Raw genomic sequence first — 19,156 nt, 5'->3', positions numbered from 1 at the left:
ATTTAATGAAGCAGAGTAAGACTGAGGGAGCCTGACTGCAAATGAGTGAGGCTTAGTGAATAACAGTCTGAGTGAGTCAGAAAATGAGTGCAATCGAGTGAGCCAGGGAATGTGTGAGACTGAGTGAGTCAGAGAATGAGTGAGACAGAGTGAGTCAGAATGAGTGGGACTAATTGGAAACGAGTTAGACTGGGGGAGTCAGAGTGAGACTGAGTGCTAGGTGCATCAGAGTGAAATTGATTGAGTAAGAATGAGTGGGGCTCAGTGAGAGTGAATGAGATTGGGTGAGACTGAGTCAGACTGACTAAGAAAGGATGAGATAAAGGGGCTCAATACGAGTTTGGTGGTCCCAACGTGGGACTGCCAAACTCACAGGAACGATGCTATTGCCATGTCGGTGGCGCTCCTTCACTCTATCGCAAGATTTTCACCGGTCTGACAGTGCTACGAGATAGCACTCAGCTTAGAGGAGCTGAGTGCTATCTCGTAGCACAGAGGGGGACGTTGAGTACCCTCGGTATGTGCATTGTTTGCAAAGCATTCCGATGGTGCTGGGTGGTGGGACCATGGACATGGACAGTGCAGGGTACCCACTGTGGCCCTGTGCACTTATTCTCCACCAGCCTTTCCATGGTGAGGAAACTGCCATGAAAATTCTGGCGGAGAACAAGGTTGTAATCTGGAGGGCGGCGCTGAGTTCAGCGCAGCGCTGGCTGATTACAACCAGGCCCATCATCACCCTGTCGGGATCATGGATCCTGGTGGAGACAACGGTCTGTTGGCCGGTCCGCCCACCAAACTCTTAATGTGGCAGTCGGACCACCACAGCCACGGCGGTCCGACCGCCACCACAAGGCTGGCAGTCTTGTGACCGCCAGCCTTGTAATGGTGTCCAAAGTGAGCGAGTCAGAGTGAGTGTGAGACCAAGTGAGATCGAGTGAAAGTGGCTGAGTAGGAGTGGAACTATATGAGTAACCCCCCCACCCAAACCCTATCAGAAGTCAGACTAACTCAGTAGAATGTGAGCCAAAGATTAATCCTCACCACTTTTGAAGGTCACCAGTTGCCACTGACTTCATATGTAAGGGGTACTCATAGAAGGGGTATGACAGGCACAGTAGCGTCATCACATGGCAGTGCCACTTTACCTGTATGAATGCTTCTGTGAAATATAGCATCAGGCAAACTAAGACCATGCCACCTAACCCATTGGCATAATTTATACCAGAGTTTCTAAGGTGGCAAAGAAACTGAGGTGTCTCAAAAGGGCAGATTAAGCAATATTCATGACTTTCAAAGAGTTTCTTTAACACATTTAACACAACAGGTTCAGTCCCCTTTTTATCTGATTCGAACCCTGACTACAATTCACCCTAAATTCCAGGTCTTTCAACAACAGCCTGTCACCTGAGCTGTTGGCATAGCCTCAAAATTATTTTCAAATAAAGATCTACTGGAAGAACTGGGAAGGTACTTCAAACATAAACTGAAGCTTTCTTGAGAATGGAGCTTATCCAAGTCTCATGAGTGTTTTTGGAATGATGCCGCAAAAGACTTGCTGACAAGATCTCTGATCATGGATCTATTGCAAAGCCATTTGTTTTTCTGTATGTTTAAGTCATGTTTTTTTAAAGTGCAAACTAAATGCTAAAGCAAAATGTGCAGCTCCATCCAATAACAAATAAGTTATAATCTGATTGTTAGAAATGGGGTCTTTGGTTGGCAGTCAAGTTACCCCCTGTCCAAACAAGGACCCTCACTCTAGTTAGGGTAAGTCACACACAATCCAAATTATCCTGTGCCGACCCTCTGGTAGTTTGGCACTGAGCGGTCAGGCCTAACTTAGAAGGCAATGTGTAAAGTATTTGTGCAATAAATGATACAATAACACAATATAGCACCACAAAAATACACCAACACAGTGTTTAGAAAAATATATAATATTTATCTGGTAAGATGCGGGTCAAAACGATTAAAATGCAATAAGCATATGTTGAGATATAACTGAAAAGTGATATAACGTGTCAAGTCTTTTAAAAACAAAACAAAGTCTCTTTCAAGCACAAAGTACCTGGTTCGCATGAAAAATCTCTGCAAAGAACCTCAAAGGAGGAGATGCGTGGCAACAAAGGGGTGTGCGTCGATTTCTCGGGCCGCACACTGCGATGCGTCGTTTAGTTTTCATGCAGGGATGGCTGTGCGTAGATTTCTGCCTCTCGGTCGGGGATCCTCTTTTGGTTGTGGGGTTTTCAGACACCCCGGGGACGATGCGTGGATTTCCGGCACTGCTAGGATGAAGTCACAGGAGCTGCGTCACTCCGGTAGGTGTTGCGTCTCATTTTCTACCACATGGCAGGCGCCGTGTCGGTTCCTCTCTGGAAGTCGGGCTGCATCATTCCGGCTAGGCTGTGCATCAATCCGGTGAGGCTCGTGCTGCGAATTTCCGCCCGCTACGCTGGTGCTGCATCGATCTTCTCGTCGCGAAATCGGGCTGCGTTGTTCCGGTTCGGCGTGCGGTGAAATTTTCACCATGGTGCAGGCTGTGCATCGTTTCTGGCAGACTGTGCGTCAAATTTGGCCACACAAGGAGTCCTTCTTGTAGAGATTAAGGGGGTCATTACAACATTGGCGGTAAAAGGCGCTTACCGCCGCGCAGAAGACCGCCAATACACCGCCGCTGCCGTGGAATTCCGCCACAGCTATTATGACACACATCTCGGAATCCGCTGAAATTCAGACACCCACACAAGTCCGCCACACCAAAGGTCAGTGTTAAACTGGCAAAAACAAAACCTCCACCTCCACGCCAACAGAAACAGGCCCATGCTATTTCGACACACGAATCCACGCGGCGGTCTTTCAACCGCGGTATTCCATTGGCGGTACACACCGCCGCGCTCAAAATACACACACATCTCCAAAACACCGCCACATTGGACAATTCCAAATGCACACACCAGATACACATACAAACAACACTCCCACACACCCAACACAATATAAAACACACACCCACATCACCCACAAACCCCTATGACCAAAACTGATTGACCAAGGCCAGAGAGAGAGCACAGAATAGACAACCCCACCACACAGAGGCACACAACACCATCACCCACACAACATCCACGCACCAAACACCACACACCACTACACATCACCACACACATCAACACTGACACCGCCCCACACATCACACACACCACCCCATGACACGCCAAAGACACCCCCGGTTTTCCGAGGAGGAGCTCAGGGTCATGGTGGAGAAAATCCTACGGGTAGAGCCACAGCTATTTGGCTCACAGGTGCAGCACACATCCATAGCCAGGAAGATGGAGCTATGGCGCAGAATAGTGGACTGGGTCAACGCTGTGGGACAGCATCACAGAAATCGGGGGGACATCAGGAAGCGGTGGAACGACCTACGGGGAAGGTGAGTTCAGCGGTCTCCAGGCACAACATCGCGGTTCAGCGGACTGGCGGCGGACCCCCACCTCCTCCCCCACAACTAACAACATGGGAGGAGCAAGTCTTGACCATCATGCATCAAGAGGGCCTCGAAGGAGTCGGTGGAGGAATGGACACTGGTAAGTCAAATCTTAACTATCATATCCCCCACCCTACCTGCATGCTATCACACACCCCCACCCTCACACCCTCCCCTATCACCCCAAATCCTCACTAATGTACCAATAACACAAACCACCCATCTCAACACCAAGCCCTCCATGACACAACTAAGCATGGTCACCCCTCACCAAAGCATGCTCAATGCACATACCCAGAACACCCCCCCAACCATCATCACACAAGCCCCCCCACAGGAATGCTTGCACTGGTGTACAGGGTGAGCCACCGATTGCACACCATGACACACACACATGCAATAATCATGCACTTATGCCCCTGCAGGATCACGAAGGACCGTCACCACACCGGAGGGTCCAGACAACTCCACTCCACCCACAGAAGAGGCCCACAGTGATGATAGCAGCACTGCCCTACTGGATCCTGATGACCAGCCCGGACCATCGTGGGCCTCGGGACAGTCGGTTCCCCTTGCACAGGCACAGCCCAACACTGACCTTCCACCCTCTGGTAACACCAGCACAGCACCCACCCAGCGGGCCCATACCTCCGTACCCAGGACACGTCAATCAGCGGTGTGTCCACCACTACAGGGAACCCAGGATAACCCACCACCCCAACAACAACAGAGACCTGGGGGCAGTGGTAGTGGGCACACGGTCCAGGGGACGGAGGCACAGGAACACAGGGGAACTGGGAGGGCTGCTGTGCGACAGGGGGTGGACAGGCCAAGGGAACCCACTCTCCACGAGGCCCTCTCCTCCATCATGGGAGCATGCCACCACTCCCAGGAGACGATGGCGACGGTCCTGGCCAAGTTTCAGGACACCCAGAGCCTGCAGGAGGAGCAGTATTTGGGGTTCAGGGAGGAGCTCAGGACCAACAGCTCCGCCCTGGGCACCATCATAGGGGTGCTGAAGGACATACAGCAGACCTTGAGGGACACCGTGGCACTCCAAGGGGCCCCTGACACTAGCCTGGACGATAAACTGCCCACCACCTCCGCCGGCGCTAGTGGACAGGACGCCCCACCACAGGAGCACAACACCAGCACCCCACCCCCTGCAGACGGACAACCACCACACAAGCGGTCCCTGAGATCCAGGAACAGGACAGAGCAAGATGGCAAGACCCCCGCCAGGAAATGAGACCACCCTGATTGTCCTCCCACTGTCCCACTTTGTTACCCTGTCCATACTTTAACTGCCCCAGCTCCACTTCCTTTGCCCATATGACCAGTGCACCTGTGTGACCAATGGACTGGACTCTGCCATGAACATTCCTCCACCGTCCCCCATCACCATATTACAACCCCCCTCCATTTTTGAGCACTTAAATAAACACCCTTGAACCACAAAACAATCTGGAGTCAGTCTGTGATTTGGTAAAATGTATTATCAATGACAGTGTCAAAATGCGTTTCTAGTTGTAAAGGCAACATACCTATGTCACACATCACAAGTCCTTGAAGGATGCAAGCAGATGACACACGTTGGTAACCACACCTGTGAAACCGTAATGGAAAGGTACAACTCAGTTACCAAATAATGCTATGAAATTACACACAGGATAGAGGAAGACGTGTGACAGTGAATGTAATGGTAAAAATGAAAATGTTCTCACCTGTGTGTCACTGGAAATATTGCTGTATGACTGACTCCCTGTTGTCGATGTCTTCTTCCTCAGCTTCCTCCTCATCACTGTCCACAGGCTCCACAGGCTCCACAGCTGCCACAACACCGTCATCTGGACAATCCTCCTGCAGAAAGGCACCTGGCGTCGCAAAGCAAGATTGTGAAGCATCGAGCAGGCGATGATGATCTGGCACACCTTCTTTGGTGAGTAGAATAGGGATCCACCTGTCATATGGAGGCACCTGAACCTGGCCTTCAGGAGGCCGAAGGTGCGTTCGATCACCCTCCTAGTCCGCCCATGGGCCTCATTGTAGCGTTCCTCTGCCCTGTTCCTGGGATTCCTCACTGGGGTCAATAGCCATGACAGGTTGGGGTAACCAGAGTCCCCTAATAGCCACACACGGTGCCTCTGGAGTTGACCCATCATATAAGGGACGCTGCTATTCCGCAGGATGTAGGCGTCATGCACTGAGCCAGGGAACATAGCATTTACCTGGGAGATGTACTGGTCGGCCAAACATACCATCTGTACGTTCATGGAATGATAACTCTTCCGGTTCCTGTACACCTGTTCACTCCTGTGAGGGGGGACCAGAGCTACATGGGTCCCATCAATAGCACCTATGATGTTGGGGATATGTCCAAGGGCATAGAAGTCACCTTTGACTGTAGCCAAATCTTCCACCTCAGGGAAAATGATGTATCTCCTTACGTGTTTCAGCAGGGCAGCTAACACTCTGGACAACACGTTGGAAAACATAGGCTGGGACATCCCTGATGCCATGGCCACTGTTGTCTGAAAAGACCCACTTGCAAGGAAATGGAGCACTGACAGCACCTGCACGTCAGGGGGGATTCCAGTGGGATGGCGGATTGGTGACATCAGGTCTGGCTCCAACTGGGTACATAGTTCCTGGATAGTGGCACAGTCAAACCTGTAGGTGACGAGTAAATGTCGCTCCTCCATTGTCAACAGGTCCACCAGCGGTCGGTACACCGGAGGATTCCGCCATCTTCTCAATTGTCCCAGCTGACGGTGCCTAGGAAGGACAACAGCGACCACAGAGTCAACAAATTTCCAGGTATGTACCCACAGATACACAGAACACGACACCAAACACAAAACCCTTCCTGTATGTGTGTTGAGTGTAGGCCTAGCTATGTGTGACGCAGAAGTAAATGAAGCCATGTGGGCCCCTGAAATGGCGACTGCCTGACCTCTAAACTGGGACAATGGTATTGTGAGGTAACTGCGCTGGCGTTGCACACCGTCGCGGTCGGCGGTCGTAGACTGCGGCGCAATGCTGCATTGGTTAACATTGGACCCTATGGGTCCCAGGAGCCCATGAACAAGTGCGCCGGCGTTGATGATACGCACCGCCGCGGACGTCACCGCCATTTTCTATCTGTTCAATCACTCGATACCTGACCTTCGACAGGAGAGGACCTACACTGCAAGTGCTGCTGTGACCTCGGTCTGGAAGCGACGATGGCTGCTGCGTCTGGGGAAAGGGCCCCTGCCTTCACTGCTCAGGAGTTGGAGAAACTAGTAGATGGGGTCCTCCCCCAGTACACGCTCTCTACGGTCCTCCAGACCAACAGGTAAGTACACAGGGAGCACGTTGTATGGGCTAGGCCTGGGTGGAGAGGGCTGGTTGTAAGAGGGAAGGGGGCAGAGTTCAGGGAACATGAATGCATGTGAATGCATGTGCCACATGGCAAGGGTAGGGAGGGGGGACACTTACATCGACGGTGCAGTTGGTAATGACTTCTCTTCTTCCCTTGTGCATGTCATGTAGGTCAGCGCCCACCAGAAGAAGGACATTTGGCGTGCCATCGCCAAGGAAGTCCGGACCCTGGGGGTCCACCAGAGACGGGGCACCCACTGCCGGAAAAGATGGGAGGACATTCGCCGCTGGAGCAAGAAGACGGCGGAGGCTCAGCTGGGGATGGCCTCCCAACGTGGGAGGGGTGCCCATCGCACCATGACCCCCTGATGTTCCGGATCCTGGCAGTGGCCTACCCTGAGTTGGATGGGCACTTGAGGGCATCACAGCAGACACAAGGGGGTGAGTACAACCTCAGTCTGGGTACTTGGAGCACAGTTGAGGGGCTGGCTGAGGGAGGAGGGCTGTGGGTGTACCTAGGCCAGGCAGAAATACGTAGGCTAGGCCCCTCCGTAATGCAGGGCATGTGGCACTCCACCACACCTCAGTAGTGGCCCAAGTACAGGTATAGATGCCCCTGTGGCATCCATGTGTGCAGATGTCCACCATAGGCATGTAGGCCAGATCCCAGGATTTGCTTCTGTAGAGGCCAAGAGCACGGCGCAGTGCAGGGGGCTGCTGTGTCTGTATTGTCCGCCAACGGTAGCGGTAAGCCATGCACTCAACCTGTCTTTCTTCTGTCGTCCCCTCCCCCTATTTTTGCTCTCCCTGTTCTTTTGTGCATCAGCATCATCAGGCGGAGGTACAGTGGCACCGGGGCACGAGGGAGCTGCATCCCACATGGCCATGGAGGGCCACACCACGGACTCAGAATGCACCATTGGGACGGAGGGCGAGGGGAGCTACACGTTGGTCACCGGATCACCAACCAGCGACACGGACTCGTCTGCCGATGGGAGCTCCCTTGTAGTGGCTGCACCATCTGTGCCCCCCACTTCTACAGGTACAGCCGCTACCTCCCCTACCAGCACCGCCCTCCCAGCAGCCCCTCAGCGTTCGCCCCGTGCCCGCTCACCCAGGAGGGTGGGCATCACCTTTGCCCCAGGCACCTCAGGCCCTGCCCCTGTCACCCCTGCTGCCCTCAGTGAGGAGGCCATTGACCTCCTCAGGTCACTCACTGTTGGGCAGTCTACCATTGTGAATGCCATCCAGGGTGTAGAAAGGGAGTTGCAACACACTAATGCATTCCTGGAGGGCATTCATTCTGGTCAGGCTGCCCATCATCGAACCCTGCAATCTCTGGCCTCCGCACTGATGGCAGCCATTGTCCCTGTCTCTAGCCTCCCCCTTCCAACTTCCTCCACCCAGACCCAATCCCCTGTACCCCAGCCTGTCCCAAGCACACCATCAGACAAGCATGCATACACCTCAACACACAAAGGTAGCTCAGGCAAACATAGGCACCACACAACCTACAGGCACACACACAAGCATCACACACATGCAGACACAGCCACATCCATTGCCTCCACTGTGTCCCCCTCCTCGTCGTCTGCCTCCTCCCTCCCAGTGTTGTCTACACTCTCACCTGCATGCACTACATCTACAGGCACCAGGACTCGCACCAGAACACCCAGCACCACACCCCGCTCACCTGCACTCACCACCTCCACTCCCATTTACACGTCCCCTGTGTCCTCTCCCAGTGTGTCTGTAACGCCCCCTCCCAAAGTACACAAACGCGGGCACCCACACACCCAACATCCATCCACCTCACGACAGCCTCCAGTACCTGCACCCAAAACACCTAAAGTGACACCTCCTACAACCACCTCCTCTTCCTCCACTCCCAGACCCCCTCCAGCTACCCATCCCAGTGTTCGTCAGAAACTGTTCCTCTGCAAAGTTGACCTTTTTGCCCCAACCCCTGCCCCTCCAATTCATCAGTCCCGTCGTAGCGCCTCAGCCAAAAAGCCTCCAGTACCAGTGGTGCGTGTTACAGGTGTGTGGAGTGCACCGGCCACCAGGGCAGGCAGTGTGACACGGAGCCAAGGCACTGCCAGTCCACCCCCTGTAAAGGCTCTGAAGTTGGAAAGTGGCCGACGGGACCGGGTGAAGACTCCTGGAGGCAAAACAACTCACAGGGGTCCCAGGGGGATTGCAGAGTCAGCTGTGACTCCTCCAAAGGTGGGGAAGGGCCAGAAGAAGTCTGCACAGCCTGGTGTGAGAAGGGCGGCATCCTTCCTGGCGGCCGGGATGCCACCGCCAGCACCGTCGTCACTGGTCAGGAGACCACCGCCATAGGCATTGCCCAGGAGGGCCCAAGTATCGCACTGGTCAGGAGACCACCGTCAGAGTCATTGCCCAGGAGGGCACAAGTATCGTCACTGGTCAGGAGACCACCGCCAGAGTCATTGCCCAGGAGGGCACAAGTATCGTCACTGGTCAGGAGACCACCGCCAGAGTCAGTGCCCAGGAGGGCACAAGTATCGTCACTGGTCAGGAGACCACCGCCATAGGCATTGCCCAGGAGGGCACAAGTATCGTCACTGGTCTGGAGACCACCACCAGAGTCATTGCCCAGGAGGGCACAAGTATCGTCACTGGTCAGGAGACCACCGCCAGAGTCATTGCCCAGGAGGGCACAAGTATCGTCACTGGTCAAGAGACCACCGCCAGAGTCATTGGCCAGAAGGGCACAAGTATCGTCACTGGTCAGGAGACCACCGCCAGAGTCATTGGCCAGGAGGGCCCAAGTATCGTCACTGGTCAGGAGACCACGGCCAGAGTCATTTCCCAGGAGGGCCCAAGTATCATCACTGGTCAGGAGACCACCGCCAGAGTCAGTGCCCAGGAGGGCCCCGGCAGCCACAGCCCCGCTGGGCAATGAGGGACTGTCATGCCACACACCAATGCACAGGTCACAGACCCCCATGGCAAAGCACCGCTGAACAGTCCAGAGACCGCCATGGCAAAGCACCGCTGAACAGGGCATGCCCCGCTGAACAGGACAAGCACCGCTGAACAGTCCAGAGACCGCCATGGCAAAGCACCGCTGAACAGGGCATGCACCACTGAACAGGGCAAGCACCACTGAATAGTCCAGAGACCGCCATGGCGAAGCACCGCTGAACAGGGCATGCACCGCTGAACAGGGCAAGCACCGCTGAACAGTCCAGAGACCGCCATGGCAAAGCACCGCTGAACAGGGCATGCACTGCTGAAGAAGGAAAAGACCGCCACATCAAGCATTGTTATCCCATGTGCAGCTGGGACTGTGACGGGACAGGAACTGTCACAGGGAGACTAATCTAGTCTAGGCACCATTCCCCCTCCAGAACCAGTGGAGAGATCCATCCACTACCTCTGTCCTTCACAGGATGAAGCACTCTGGGCACCAGTCCCCCTCCAGAACCAGTGGAGAGATCCATCCACTACCTCTGTCCTTCACAGGATGAAGCACTCTGGGCACCAGCCCCCCTCCAGAACCAGTGGAGGCTGTTATCTACTTGAGAGACTGTGGCTTTGCACTCCCCAGAATTGAACAGTGGGCAACCCACCCAATGTAGAGACTTGTGAGACTGTGGCTTTGCACTCCCCAGGATTGAACAGTGGGCAACCCACCCACTGTAGAGACTTGTGAGACTGTGGCTTTGCACTCCCCAGGATTGAACAGTGGGCAAACCACCCACTGTAGAGACTTGTGAGACTGTGGCTTTGCACTCCCCAGGATTGAACAGTGGGCAAACCACCCACTGTAGAGACTTGTGAGACTGTGGCTTTGCACTCCCCAGGATTGAACAGTGGGCAAACCACCCACTGTAGAGACTTGTGAGACTGTGGCTTTGCACTCCCCGGGATACATCAATGGGCATGGATCCCCGTCGTGGATGTGGCGTGGTGCTGTAATCCGGCTGAGGTGCCCCCCCCTTCCCTTCCCCCTGAGGTGCCTGTTGTTTTTCTCTCTGATGCCCCAGCAGTGTTCTCTCCGTTTGTGGACAGGTATCTTGTGTGGGCCTCGCCCATGCATTTTTGGCCTAGTGGTGCACGGACATTGAGATGTGCATATCTGCACTACTTCTCGTAATGTATATACCTTTGTATGAGTTTATATATATCTGTATATATTTGACACATGTATTTTGATACATTACAATGTTTGAACTGATTTAGTTTTGTCTTTGCATTCTTCCGGGGGGTTGTGGGTTGTTACTGTGATGTTTGTAAATGCATTGGTGTGTGTGTTGTAATGTGCGAGGGTGGGGGTGGGGTTGTTGCGTGTGTGTCCCCCTGACTTTTGCCTCCCCCCTCCCCTATGTCATAGGTGCAGTACTCACCGTTGTCTTCGCCGCCGCTGGTCTTCGTAGATGAGTAGGAATACAAGGGCAGGTAGGATTTGTAATTCCGGCTCCATGGTGTCCTCCTTCCTCGTGGGATGTGTTAAGGTGAGCGTTTTCCCATTGCAGAAACTGTTTCCGCCGTGTTTTTATCCACGGTGAATCCGCCCCGGAAAAGATGGCGGATTGGCAGGTTGTGATACTATGGGCGGTACACTGTTTTCCGCCTGTCTGTTGGCGGTGACCGCCGCGCTACTTGTCTGTACCGCCGTGGTGGGCAGAGTGCTAAAGTGGCTGTCTTTGTTGCCGGTTTCCGCCACGGTCATGATTCCCTTTTTTTGTCCGCCGGCCTGTTTGCGGTATTACCGCACCTTTGACACCGTCCGCCAGGGTTGTAATGACCACCTAAGTCTTTTTGGTCCTGAGTCTTCAGGGAACAGGAGGCAAGCTCTATCCAAGCCCTTGGAGAGCACTTCTTCACCACAGCCAGAGAGCAGCAAGGCATCAGGGCAACAGCAAGGCAGCAGTCCTTCACAGAAAGCAGACAGGTAAGTCCTTTGAGCAGCCAGGCAGGTCTTCTTGGCAGGATGCAGGTTCTTGTTCAGGTTCTCTTCTCCAGGGAGTGTCTGAGTTGGTAGGGGCAGAGGACCTGTTTAAATGCCCAAACGTGCCTTTGAAGTGGGGGAGACTTCAAAGAGTGGCTTAGAAGTGCACAAGGTCCCCTTTCAGTTCAATCCTGCCTGCCAGGGTCCCAGTAGGGGGTGTGGCAGTCCTTTGTGTGAGGGCAGGCTACTGTCCTTTGACATGCAAGTGTCAGGCCCTCCACCCCCCAGCCCAGGAGGACCCATTCAAAATGTAGATGTATCCAAGTGAGGTTGAGTATCCTGTGTTTGAGGTATGTCTGACTGAATGCACAAGGGAGCTGTCACCTAAGCCCAGCCAGACATGTATTGTAAGGCACAGAAGGATTTAAGTGAAGAGAAATGTTTACTTTCTAAAAGTGGCATTTCTAAAATAGTAATATTAAAACCAACTTCACCAGTCAGCAGGATTTTGTATCACCATTCTGGCCATACTAAATATAACCTTCCTATTCCTTTCCGATCAGCAGCTACCACTCAAACAATGTATGAGGGCAGCCCCAATGTTAGCCTATGAAGGGAGCAGGCCTCACAGCAGTGTAAAAACGAATTTGGGAGTTTTACACTACCAGGACATGGAAACTACACAGGTACATGTCCTGCCTTTTGTCTTCACAGAACCCTGCCCTATTGGTTACCTAGGGCCCACCATAGCGGTGTCTTTAATGTAGTAAAAAGAGAGTTTAAGGCTTGGCAAGTACTTTGAAATGACAAGTCGAAGTGGCAATGTCACTGCACACACAGGCCTTGCAATGGCAGGCCTGAGGTATGGTTGAGGGACTACTTATGTGGATGGCACAATCAGTGCTGCAGGCCCTGGCACACATTGTGCACTTTACTGGGGATGTATAAGTAGATTAAATAAGCCAATTGGGTGTGAACCAATGTTAACATGTTTGAAGGAAGAGAGCATCTGCACTTTAGCACTGGGTAGCAGTGGTAAAGTGTGCAGAGTCCTAAAACCAGCAAATACAGTGTCCAAAAAGTGGAGGGAGGCAGGCAAAAAGTTAGGGGTGACCACCCTAAGGCTGTCAGGTCTAACACTGATAAACCATCAAAATAATATTGTTTATTATTTGTTTTTTGAGTCATCAAGAACATTTTGATCAGAAATGTTTCACATACTAGTCAATTGGATACATTAGTAGGTGTGTGGTTGGTAGCATACATGGAAAACGCTGGTGGCAATAAGTTCTTCCTAAAATCACACTTCATTACCTATCAGATAAGCTTATAGAACATAGCATATCATGCAGACTGTCATATCTTGGAGCAAAGGACAGGATATAGACATATTTACAGGCAAAAAGGCCAATTGCTGGTTCTTGCCTCATTTTGCAATAGGTGATATTTCAGTGCACGTTTAAAGATCTTGAGAGAGAGGGAATCACGAATGTCAGGTGGTAAGAAGTTCAGGTGGAGTCGGCCTAAAAACTGGAAGGTACAGAACTTGGAAGGTGGCCCAGTTTGTCTTGGGTGATGATGGGATATTTTGGTTTGAGGCTCTGATCTGAGATTGCAGGCTACTTTGTACCATAAGGGTGTTTCAGAGAAGCAGCTGCAAGCTTGCTGGGGGCCCTGTTGTCATTTAGCTAGACAATTTAGAGTTAATATGCATAGGTGCAGCCATGCTGTAATAGACTCACGAGATTCTGTGTTGCAAAGTTTATGGTTTGTCCAGTGGTGCATATGAATGTATTGGTGCATGGGGTACATTAGTAGGCCACTAGCAGGCTACTACATAATTGCTGTCATTTCTGCATAACACTAGTGAGTTGTGAAGTGTTTTCATAGTTCAGCATCAGAGAATATAGTGCCAATGGATGGTGGATCTCTCTCAATCTAACTGGAGATGAGGTGTAAGAGTTTGAAAGGAAAGGAAAATTTGTGTATCATTGACATACAGATGATAGAATAAGACAAATAATGTCACCAGGGGTTGAGGAGTATAGTGAGAAAAGGAGGGAGCCCAGGACTGATCCTTGAGCGACACTACTAGGAGAGTGGTAGACGTTGATAGCTCAGTACTTCATGTCTTGTTTTTAAAGAATTATATCTAATGTGCATATACGGGCAAGTATGCCTGATCATACATTAAAATTCAAATAAAAACGTTAAGTCGGAGAGTCGACATCTAAGATCAGGACATACATCTATAATATACTAGACAGTTGCTTAATGCTGAATTTAACACATAATAAGGACATGCATTTACAACATAATACATCTAAATAGATACATTGGAATTGCCACTTTGTCTTAGATTTTTCATAATTAGCCATTCCCTACGACTTCTTCAAACCTGGAAGCATTCTGTTATTACCCCAAGTACGGCGGTATTTCTGAGCGGCCCCAATTCTCTGGGCATGGAGCCGTTCTTTGAGCTGGCCCGATTTAATTTTGCATACCAAATGGTCATATGATGGAGGCAAGACTGTTCTCCATTGCTGCAGGATCAAAGATTTTGCAATTAAAGGTGCAATGAAGAAGAATTGTTTTGATTGTATTGACATCTCCGAACAACTTGATATGCCAAAAAAAGCTCCAGTAGGATCCGACACTAGAAGTACCTGAAGTTGCTCACTGACCCCCTGGGAGATTTTATCCTAAAAGCTAGTGATAAGCATTCACATGAAATTGCTGGAAGTATCTTGTTAACCCGTAGGGGTGTATATTAAAGTATCCATTTGGTATAAAAGGCCATTCTCTTAAAGTCTCTCAAGGCTTTATGGGAAAGTAAATTATACTGCTTTCAGGAGTGGGTACTTATCACACATCCTGTTGTAGTCATTATTATGTTTAAAGCAGATGGGAGGATTCTTGCTGGTAGCTCTTGCTGAAGAATTTAATACCAATTCCTGACCCCTGTTTTCTTTGAACTCACAGGGCTTGAGTAATTTTGGAAGAGAGTGTTCCGGTTGAGTAATTCGTTGGAGAAACCATTGATTAGATATAATGGGAGATCTGCAAAAATGAAAAGCTTAAAGAATCTGAGATAGCGGGGTTATTGGTTTCGAGTTGCTCCCATTGTCCTAGATCAGTGGTTCCCAACCTGTGGTCCGGGGACCCCTGGGGGTCCGCGAAGACATCTCAGGGGGTCCGCGAGAGCTTAGAAAATTAAAAAGTATTAACAAATATTGACAAATTAGGTCCCCGGCTTCCAGTAATGACTCAGACGGGGGTCCCCGGATTCCCAAGATGATTCAGTGGGGGTCCCTGGGTTCCATTAATGTTAAATTGGGGGTCCACAGAAATCAAAAGGTTGGGAACCACTGTCCTAGATCAAATGCCTTTTCGGCATCAAGCATTATTATAGCGGCCTTAATTTGGTTCCTTGAGTAATAGTCTATTGCCTGAAGCACAAAATGTGTGTTACTAGAAATATACCTCCCTGGCAGGAACCCACACTGGTTTATGAGCCTCATTACGACCATGGCGGCCGGCGGTAAGCTGGCGGTATCACCGCCAACAGGCTGGCGGTGTTCCCGCCAGCTATTAAGACCGTGGTGCAATAGCCAGGGCCATACCGTCGGCCCCTCCAACATTGGGATTATGAGTCCTCAACCGCCAGCCTGTCCATGGCGGTGTTCCGCCATGGAAAGGGGGACTCGGGTGCCCCTGGGGGTCCCTGCACTGCCTATGCACTTGGCATGGGCAGGGCAGGGGTCCCAGACACGGCCCCATCGAGCATTTCAGGCAGTGAAATGCACGACGGGTGCTACTGCACCCCCTGCACATCAACATTGCCGCCGGCTCTATTACGAGCCGGCTGCAATGTTGATGTGACTTTTCTGCTGGGCCAGTGGACGGAAATACTGTTGCCGTCCGTTGGCCCAGCAGAAAAGTCATAATAGGGAGCAAGTTATACCACCAGCACTAATAACATCAAGTATCACGGCACAGCACTGAAAAGTCCATAAGTCAGTCCTTTGTGTGGTAGACAAGAATCATATCTCAACGCAGTAAACTTCATCAAGAAAAACATTTTTAATTCATTGGTTAAATTGTACATCTCCGGTGTAGACCACAAGTGTTCCATGTGCGCAAGACATCCTTCAAATAAAAATACAGCCGACACGTGTTTCGTCAAAAAGACTTTTTCAAGGCTGTAAAACAAATACATATAAAGCAAAATTGCATATCATATTGTCAACACTGTTGTCTGAAATGAGTACCAATTAACGTCATGTAGGACCATGCAGGTATACACTTGGACTTAAAAAGAAAACCAGAACACAAAGGGGTCTCCTTCCTGTGAACGTGACAAAAGGAAAAAAAACAATGTGCTTATCGAAACCCTGTGAGGGAAACGGACAATATGCAGTGCATATATGGCAACCTTATAGCCCAAAGTAGTATGTACAAAACACATAGAAATGGTGGCACACCATGTTGAAAGTAAACAACAACCGAGTGAGATGATGGTATGAACACACAACTAAGTGAGCAATCACAAACCAAGCAAACACCACTAAACCTACCCGAAAATACCACAAAAGCGCCTCATCAGAACGATATAAAGATGGATTAAGATGTCCTCCAAATGTCTTATAATGTCAGCAATACATCAACTTCAAAGCATCAAGAATGTAATTATGAAACGACCCTGATAAGCCTGGAAAAAAGGGGCAGTAGTAAACATGACACTAAAGGTAGACAAGAATAAGTTTGTCTTATCAAAGACACTAAACAAACAAATGAGTCGAACAACAGAGCTCCCTAAATGAAGAAATAAGTCAGCCAGTATGTTAGATACGAGCAAGGAGAAAGTTAACTAAAATATTCCAAACTCCGCAGCTACGTGGTGCCCTAACTTCCTTACACAAGAAGGGCTATTTTAAGTATCGAATAGAACAAAGAGAAGTGTGCTGTCACACTCCAAAACCTACCCATAAAATAAACTCCCAAAGGGAAGCGGAAAAATACTACTAAACAACCTAGCAGTCCTAATTAGCAAGGAACAGACCCCCACCATAAACAGTTAAAGAAATACAAAGTTCGGCGCGTGGCAAATGTCACCTGATTTTATAGCCACTGCTGGCGCGTAATATTGGGTCTAGGGATCGAAGAGCACACATTTATAATAATAATGTCTGACACACCCAAAGGTGTCGGCGCGTAATACTGAGTAAAGGCATAAAAGTGCACACAGTTATAATAATCATGCCCGCCACACCGAAGGTGTGCTAAACTTATTGTCATCATACTGTGCAGCACCCGTCTATGCGAGAAATGCGGAGCTACCGCTCTCCCGTGTCAGCCATTTTTAAGGCTTGACCCTTGCCTCATGGTAATCAAAATAGAAAAAGGACTAAGTGAGCGAAACAGGTGTAGAAAATACCAATAACCTCTGGTCGCCATCTTCGACCGCGCAAAATGTTCTAGAATGAAAGCAAATGCAAGTAGAAAACACTAACCAGCCTGTCTGCCATACATTTAAAAGAACAGCAATTGAACCATGGTCGACCTAGCAATAAAATAGGAAGACGATCTATACTAACAACCGAGGTGTAAACGTGAAAAATACCCTCAGTTGTCATTAATAGAACATGCCCCACGGTATATAAACTGTTAGCAAGACAAAGAGTCAATACCCAGAAAGGACAGTGACGTGAAGAGACCCATATATGTATTCCAGCAATAAATGCCAAAGTGATACTAACATAGTTGTAAGAAAATAATAATAACCACTATATGGTAGAAATTGCCAAGTTTTCTAAGGTAAAAAAAAAATCATACAGTATGGATAATATTAGAATAGAATAATATATGCCACCCCTACCCAAAAACAAGGGGGCCTGTACAGTAAAATCATGATACATAGCTGGAATATAACCATACAGTTAGTACTCATCAGAAAAACAAGTAACAACATATATTAATAATAATACATATTACCTATCCGTATGCAGAATTAATATGACGAATACAGTTTTGAGAAAACCAAATTAGAAAAGCATCAAAAGCAAACAGAGCATATTATTCCAAAAATACATGTAGGTCTTTCTCTGTGTTCAACCCTACATCAACAGCTCTCAACCTAATTATCCATTTACTCTCCAGCTGTCTTAACATCAGATTTTTGTCCCCACCTCTAGGGCAGGTGCCTATAGTGTCCATGCCATGCACGGATATGTCCAAAACCTCTCTCTGCCCATGTGCCAAATTATAGTGTTGTGCAAAGGGATAATTGGTGTCATTATGTTGTATGGACCTGATATGTTCCTGGATCCTCTCCTTAAATGTCCTGATAGTGCTACCCACATATACACGATTACAAACACAAATTAGGCAATATAAAATGAATTTAGTGTTACAATTCATAAATTTGGTAATCTTATACGTTCTGTTAGTATGGTAACTAAAAGTAGAGATTTTATCTTTCACATAATGACAAACGCATCTCCCACACTTATAAAAACCATTGGGTAAATTAGGCAGCCACATATTCTTTACTGGAGAGGGTGGTAGATAACTATGACATATCTGGTTCCTAAGGGTGCGTCCCCTACTATGTACAATACATGGTCTATTATTAATTCCCTTACTCAAGGTATTGTCTGATAAATGTAATGGCCAGTTTTTCCGGCATATCTTATAAATCTCAGGACATATTGCACTGTACGGGAAAATCAAAGAGAATTTCATTTTTTCCTTCCCTATGTTCTTTTTCTTTTGCTTGTTGCCAGTACCCAAAGTGGTGCGTATGGTATTCGAGACTAAGTTAAGCCTATTCACTCGCTTAATTCTCGCTTTTGTATTTTTAAGCAATTTCTTGGGATACCCCACGTGCTAATAGACGTTGTTCCGTAAGATTTAGTTCACGTAAAAAGACCTCATCTTGACTGCAATTGCGTCTGATCCTAATCGCTTCACCATATGGTATTGCATTGATCTGGGATGGGAACTTTAAGCGTGTAAAATGGAATTACATGCAGTTGGTTTCCTGTAAATTTTAGAACAGATCTTGTTGCCCATAACATAAATAGTTATGTCCAAAAAGTCAATCTCTTTCTCATTATGGGTACTAGTGAATTGAATATTAAAAGAATTACAATTTAGATATTGAGTAAACAAATCAAGGGACCTAACATCACCTGACCAGAACATTAAGACATCATCTATGTACATCCCCCAATATAAGATGTGTTCAGTGAGTTCCGGTGGGCAATCGTGCCAAAGATGCTGTTTTTCAAAATAGCCCATGTATAGGTTGGCAAATGATGGAGAAAATGTTGCCCCCATGGCAACGCCTCGTGTTTGACGGTACCAAGCACCATTGTGTGCAA

Source organism: Pleurodeles waltl, chromosome 10 (genome assembly GCF_031143425.1).
Source record: "Pleurodeles waltl isolate 20211129_DDA chromosome 10, aPleWal1.hap1.20221129, whole genome shotgun sequence".
NCBI lineage: Eukaryota > Metazoa > Chordata > Amphibia > Caudata > Salamandridae > Pleurodeles > Pleurodeles waltl.
This window is presented reverse-complemented; position numbering follows the sequence as displayed.